Here is a 7,140-nt window from a genome sequence, read left to right as displayed (position 1 = left end):
CCGGCGGCGCGCCTTGGCCGCGGCCACGCCTCGGGCGTGTGCTCGCGAGCCCTGGCGGGTTCGTCCCGCCCCGCCACCCGTTACGCCCGCTCCGTCGGGCCCCTGTACCACTGACCAGTGGGTCCTCCCCCCTGTGTCAATGACAGATGGGGCCCACGCCCTTGGAACGTAAAAAAAGAATATAAAAAAGTAAATAATAATAAAATAAAAAATAAAATAATAATAATAATAATAATGAATTTAATTAATTAACTAAATTAATTAAGTTAATTAATCCTGTTTAAATTAATCTAATTAATTAGTTAATTTAATTAAACAGTAATTAATTAGCTAAACCTTAATTAACCTAAACAGAGAATGACAGGTGGGTCCCACTGGACCCACATGTCAGTTTGACTTAGTCAACCCCTGCTGACTGCTGATGTCAGCATGACATCATGCTGATGTCGTAAATACAATTTCGAATTAAATTAAATGATTAATTAAATTCCAGAAATTAGTAAATCTTTAGAAAATCATATCTTTTAAACCGTAGCTCAGATGAAAATATTTTCTACATGAAAGTTGCTCAGAACGACGAGCCGAATCCGAATACGCAGTCCGTTCGTCCGCCACGCGTCCCTAGAATAGTGAACCTGCAACATTTCACCTCCGGTTCATCTGTCCGAAAACGTGAAACACCGGGGATACTTCCCGGATGTCTCCCCCCTTCACCGGTATCACCTCATACCGCGTTAGAACACGTCTAGCTCTGCCTGTTGTCCTGTTATGCACTTGCTTGCTATGTATTTACTGTTTCTCCCCCCTCTTCTCTTCGGTAGACCCCGTGATGATGCTGATGCCCCTGTGGTCGACTACGTCACCGACGACCCCTCTCTCTTGTCTGAGCAACCAGGCAAGCCCCCCCTTTGATCACCAGATATCGCCTACTCTACTCTCTACTGCTTGCATTAGGGTAGTGTAGCATGTTACTGCTTTCGGTTAATCCCATTCTGTTGCATAGCCTGTCATTGTTGCTACATGTTTCCCTTACCTGCTATCCTACTGCTTAGTATAGGATGCTAGTTTTCCATCAGTGGCCCTACATTCTTGTCCGTCTGTTGTGCTATACTATCGGGCCGTGATCACTTGGGCGGTGATCACGGGTATATACTTATATACTATATACTTGACACATGTGGTGACTAAAGTCGGGTCGGCTCGTTGAGTACCCGCAAGTGATTCTAATGAGGGGGCTGAAAGGACAGGTGGCTCCATCCCGGTAGAGGTGGGCCTGGGTTCCTGACGGCCCCCGACTGTTACTTTATGGCGGAGCGACAGGGCAGGTTGAGACCACCTAGGAGAGAGGTGGGCCTGGCCCTGGTCGGCGTTCGCGGATACATAACACGCTTAACGAGTTCTTGGTATTTGATCTGAGTCTGGCCATTTGGTCTATACGCACTAACCATCTACGCGGGAGTAGTTATGGGTATCCCGGCGTCGTGGTATCAGCCGAAGCTCTTTTTGACGTCAGCGACTGAGTGGCGCGCGCCACATTGAACCGTAAGCTCGCGCTTGTATTAAGCGGGCTAGGTCTGCTTCCGGCCGCGTACGCAACGTGCAGGTGTGCATAGGGCGATGGGCCCAGACCCCTGCGCGCATAGGTTTAGACCGGCGTGCTGACCTCTCTGTTGAGCCTAGGTGGGGCTGCGACGTGTTGATCTTACGAGGCCGGGCATGACCCAGAAAAGTGTGTCCGGCCAAATGGGATCGAGCGTGTTGGGTTATGTGGTGCACCCCTGCAGGGAAGTTTATCTATTCGAATAGCCGTGTCCCTCGGTAAAAGGACGACCCGGAGTTGTACCTTTACCTTATGACAACTAGAACTGGATACTGAATAAAATACACCCTTCCAAGTGCCAGATACAACCCGGTGATCGCTCTCTAATAGGGCGACGAGGAGGGGATCGCCGGATAGGATTATGCGATGCGATGCTACTTGGAGGACTACAATCTACTCTCTTCTACATGCTGCAAGATGGAGATGGCCTTAAGCGTAGTCTTCGACAGGACTAGCTATCCCCCTTTTATTCTGGCATTCTGCAGTTCAGTCCAATGATATGCCCCTTTACACATATTCCCATGCATATGTAGTGTAGCTCCTTGCTTGCGAGTACTTTGGATGAGTACTCACGGTTGCTTCTCTCCCTCTTTTCCCCCTTTCCTTTCTATCTGGTTGTCGCAACCAGATGCTGGAGTCCAGGAGCCAGACGCCACCGTCGACGACGACTCCTACGATACTGGAGGTGCCTACTACTACGTGCAGGCCGCTGACGACGACCAGGAGTAGTTAGGAGGATCCCAGGCAGGAGGCCTGCGCCTCGTTCGATCTGTATCCCAGTTTGTGCTAGCCTTCTTAAGGCAAACTTGTTTAACTTAGGTCTGTACTGAAATTTTGTTGCTTCCGCTGACTCGTCTGTGATCGAGTACTTGTATTCGAGCCCTCGAGGCCCCTGGCTTGTATTATGATGCTTGTATGACTTATTTATGTTTTAGAGTTGTGTTGTGATATCTTCCCGTGAGTCCCTGATCTTGATCGTACACATTTGCGTGCATGATTAGTGTACGGTCAAATCGGGGGCGTCATAAGTTGGTATCAGAGCCAACTGCCTGTAGGAATCCCCTTTCCAACTCCTTGGCCGAAGTCGAGTCTAGTCGTTGAAAAACTTTTACTAACATGGCTGTGTGGCTTACGGGCCCACGTCGCCATTGGATGGTATTAGGATCTTTTACTCCTTGTCTATACTCTGGGACTCTGATCTCTCTTCTATTTAGGTTAAGTGAATTTTACTAAATCTAACATTAGGATCTCGTTATCACTTTCACCCGGAGAGCCCCTTATTACTGATGATCGTCTGCTGCACGTGAAGACCCTGAAGATACTCTCCGCTGATAACCCGAGAACTTGTGTTCAACGCTTTTCCAATTCCCTTTCATCGATAAACTCCTATGAATAACCACGTATACTCGCCATTCTTACAATGTTTCCCAGATGATCTTGTTATTACAAGATACCCCGAAATTCTCTCTGTTGTTCCGAGAATCCTTTGAGCTTACTACCTTGCTGTTCATTGTCACCTGAATACCCCTACGGATAATCCTCGCACTTACCGAGTATCCACTCATCCCCAGTTGATTCAAGTATTTCACAAAAGTGTTCGAAATATCATTCGATCTTCCGAAAATCTTCAGGAGCCTGTTGCTCTTGAAATTTTTGCTTACTAGCATTATGGTTAATCCCATAAGTCTCGTAATCTTATTGGCATCTCTTGTCGTTATCATTTTGAGTCCGTTGATTCAATTTGTTGCGAATGCTCGCAATCCTCAATCATATCCTAGAATTCGTCCTTCCGGCTCAGACGTCGTTTTAAACATGAGCTGGATCTCGACCTATCAAATTGCCATCGATTGTACCCCTAAGCCTACTCAAATTATCCATCCTTGATCAGAGCGTTGCTTCTGACCCCCTGATTTGGAAATCATAATTCTTTTGCATTTGAACTTGAGTTAGTCAGTTGTTTCTGTAATCAGATCTCCTTGCATTCTTCTTCCTCTGGTTGAGTACCGATGCTCACATCAGATCCCTTGTGGACCATCGGTTCCTTTGTTGGATTTTATCCGACAGTGTCCTTCATATTGAATAACCTTGTGAGCCTTTCCATGGGTATATAATGCATTTGGTAAATTGTATCATCTGTTTTTGAACAATGCTCTTCTTTCGAGCTTGTAATATTTACTCCGAAGTTTGTGGTATATGTTCCTAAGATGCCTTGATGGGTTGAACCTATGCCTTTCATAATATGTGTGAACTCGAAAGTTTTCATGAGTCATACTCTTCTGGTATTTTGCCAGATAAAATTTCAACACTACAACTTCTTTGAAAAATGAGAAGTGGATGAAAGGTTATGCATTGGAGAAGTGGGAGTCGACCTTGAACTTTGCGTTCATGCCCATGGACACGATGTAGATCTTTTCATTAAAGCTTTTCTTAAATTAATTATTCCCTTGGTATAAGTTCGTCTTATATCTGGGATCTGACATTTTGCAATCGTGGTTCCAACCATGTTCTCTTTTAAATACCATTTCTCGTGCAAGTTTAAGCACTTGTCTTCTGCAGAGCAATACCCCAGTCCAACCTCTACTTTGGTTTTTCATCGAGTATTACCCCCTGGTATCTCGAGATTATCACGGAACTGCATAACTTATTATGAGTTCTCCATCAAGTATTACATTCTCATTGATTCCAATTTTTCACGGGCTCCGAGTTATTAAACACTCAAGGACATCGATAATTGAATCGAGTCCGCACTACGGTTCAACAACTTTTAGTAATGTTCCTTACTTACGAGTTTGTACCCGATCGCATCATTCCTAGCCTATTTGGCTATATCATTATCTTGATGATTTTAACTGTGCTACCTGGTCCTTATTCCCGGAGCACCACTTTCAACGATGAGCTAAGCTTACGTCGATTTTCCTCGTCATATCGTTTCACCTCGACAACAAACTTGCCCCGAGTTTGTGTAGTATCCGTGGCTCCAATAATCTTTTGTTGCATCAGTCCTTTTGCTTGATGCAGTCGCTGATCAATTGCTTCTTCGTGGATCCCCTCAACAACAAAATGTCGTGATCACCATCAACATTTTGAGCTCTTCCAGGATATCAGTCGAAATTCAGGATGAGAAATACCATCCTTGCCCCTCGATGATTTGTGTTATCATCGGCAACGTTATTGCCCCCCCCCCTCCAAGTCAGACTTGATCATGTTATGGAGCTCTTTACTATCTAGCTTATGTTATGTTCTACATTGAAGTATTACTGTCCTTCATGTCAAGGATGTTGTGAGGATGGCCCCACCTCTTAAGAATTCCTGATATAGTAATACTTGTCGTCATCTCCATTCATTTCTAGGTTCACGTGTTGATTCTAACCGGGATACCAACAGGTGAACTGTGTTGTTTGGATTCTGCCCTTCTAGCAACCTTATTCCTTTGAAGTTAATGGTCGGCCGTTCATTCTTAGACTATTGATTGTGGAACACCATTCCGACGTTGGTCGTGCAACCCATCCCATATTTCGGGTGCACCTTTCAACCAATGTTTAATCGTGTATGTTTTCCTCGAGCATACATCATTATACCATTTGATCTGACAAATGTTATCTCCTTGTTCACATGATTATGGAAATCCATCTTTTTGGAAATTTCGAGGAATTGTCGCTGAGTCCATCAGCCACCCCCTCATCCTCTCCTTGGTTTAATGATGAACTCTTGTTTCGGAACTCGCTTCCATAGTTCAATTCTCGAGAATCTTACAATGGCATCTCGACAATTTGTGTTGCACCTTTCTTCTCAGGCATCCTGAGTCTGAGTTATCCTGACACCAATCAGATCTGAATCTCGGTCAGATATGATGGTTGGAACATATTTCCAAGAGTTATAACATTGGTCCTTATAAGATCCGGTAAGGTGATGCCATGCTTAACACACCTGTCCGGGGGACCTATTGTTATAGTTTCCTTTTTAGCAAGGTTAGCCATTCTTCCATGAGGAAATTGTAAGACTTATTCTATCAGTTGTACCTGATGGATCCTTTTTGTTTCCAAATTCTGATCTTCACCTGTTGACCATGTCAATGCTATCTCAAAGCATGTCTATGGTACTCTGATTTTCAACGGGAACATTGAAGCACAATGCTAAATGTTTCCTGCACAATTATCCAAACACCGCTGTATGGGTAATGTCATGAAAATTCTCTCCCGTACCTAAAGAGTTTTCTACATTATATCATGTCATGGATACCATGCTCTGCTTGTCCTTGGGAAGGATATACCCTTGAAATATGTGTTTAAACACATTTTCCTTTCCATTCTTCTGTTTAATCTGATAATCATATTTTCCTTTCCATTGTTTGGTTTAACCTTTCTGGTGATCTATATGATCTAAGCAGTAATATTCTCCTGCTTATGTAAACACCTCGGTGTATAACTCTGTCAGTAAGACCCTGTTACTATTGTTGGTGACATTTCGGTAACCACCGATGGATGAGAACTTTGCCTAATGGTCCGCCTCGTTTCAACGAGCAGGAAAATGGTTCTCTTCGTCCCTCGCCCTTGGTACCGACGATGTTGCTGACATATAATCGACAGGCTACCCTCTGACATGTCTTGCTATCATGACCGTGCAAGATGTCACCGTTCCTCCTACTTTTAATCCACATGGTGGGCCCATAACCCACAGTTCCACAGGATCGAAACCTGACTCTTCTATACAACCCTGTTTCTAATGGTTATACCTCACACTTGGCTCCGTATTTAATTCACGGACCACCATCCTACTGATCTATACCGGCATCAGACATAATACTTATTCCGATTGCTTTGAACCCCATTCACACTTTGTTTCAGGCTTCGAACGATTGCCTACCCGTTTGAAACTCCTCATGGTACCTTCTTACTTGCTCTCGGCTTTTCTTAAGATTTAGTTCGAGAGATACTTTCCGCCACCTTCCCCGATGATATTGACCAGATAGTAAACCCTGCAGAAGTCCGTTCTTCTAGAATACCCCCTTACTCTGTCGTAAGTACGATGGAGTTCCCGAAGAAAGGACGACAACTTTATCATGATGACCTGAAACAGCAGAATGAAGACATCAATGTAATGGATCAACCTCTTCAAGAAGAACAACCAAGACCAAGAACGCTCCCTAGAATTTCGTAACCCGAACCTTCCCCCTTTACTTCCCTCTTAAATCTCGGGACGAGATTTCTTGTAGTGGAGGAGAATTGTGACGCCCGGATAATTATGCTACAGTAACCCTACGCTAATGATGCCACGTCACCTCTGTTAGTGTTGATAATCTCGCGTTAGTTCAAAACCGGATCAAAATTCAAATTCAAAATATGGCAAACAACAAAAGTTTTCAAAAATTAAAACTAAAATGTTCGGGTTGTTTCAAATAAATCGTAAGCAATTATGGTGGAGAGACCAAGCTTTGATAAAATGTTTAAAGGCTCTAAAGTAATTAAAACAGCAGCTATGACAATTAATTAAATGCCTTTTAAAAATAATAATAATGCAAACTATTTTAATCAGGTGTCAAA

Source organism: Triticum aestivum, chromosome 4D (assembly GCF_018294505.1).
Source record: "Triticum aestivum cultivar Chinese Spring chromosome 4D, IWGSC CS RefSeq v2.1, whole genome shotgun sequence".
Classification (NCBI taxonomy): Eukaryota; Viridiplantae; Streptophyta; class Magnoliopsida; order Poales; family Poaceae; genus Triticum; species Triticum aestivum.
The sequence above is the reverse complement of the archived record's forward strand: the minus strand, read 5'-3'. Positions refer to the sequence as shown.